The sequence below is a fragment of the Bison bison genome, unplaced genomic scaffold (assembly GCF_000754665.1).
Source record: "Bison bison bison isolate TAMUID 2011002044 unplaced genomic scaffold, Bison_UMD1.0 scf7180017864072, whole genome shotgun sequence".
Classification (NCBI taxonomy): domain Eukaryota; kingdom Metazoa; phylum Chordata; class Mammalia; order Artiodactyla; family Bovidae; genus Bison; species Bison bison.
In genome coordinates, this window is record NW_011494644.1 from 11,543,786 (window position 1) to 11,544,186 (window position 401).

Genomic DNA, 401 nt, shown 5'->3' on the forward strand with positions numbered 1-401 from the left:
GAGCGCCCCAAGACCCCAGCCCTCGCCGGCCGCCCGCTCAGCGCCGGCCAGGAGACCCGGCTGTCCAGCCCCGGCCCCTGAGGCCGGACGTCTTGACCCTGGGCCTCTCCGGCCCGCCGGGCCCCTCCCCTACCCGCGGCCCCGCCCCCACCCACAAGGTCTCGGCTTGCCCTGAGGTCCTCGCAGGCCCCCAAGCGTCGTGGCCTCAGAGGTGAGGGGCTTCACGACTCGCCTTGCTGCCCCCCGATACCGCTCCCCACGCGAGACCCCGTCGTCTGGCCTCCCAGCCCCCGGCTGGGCTGCGGCTGGCCGACCCCCTCCCCTCCGCACAGGAAGTGTCCGTCCGCGGCCAGTTTCCCCCGCCGGCTAGCTTTGCGGCCTCTCTAGGAGTGGCTGGGGGG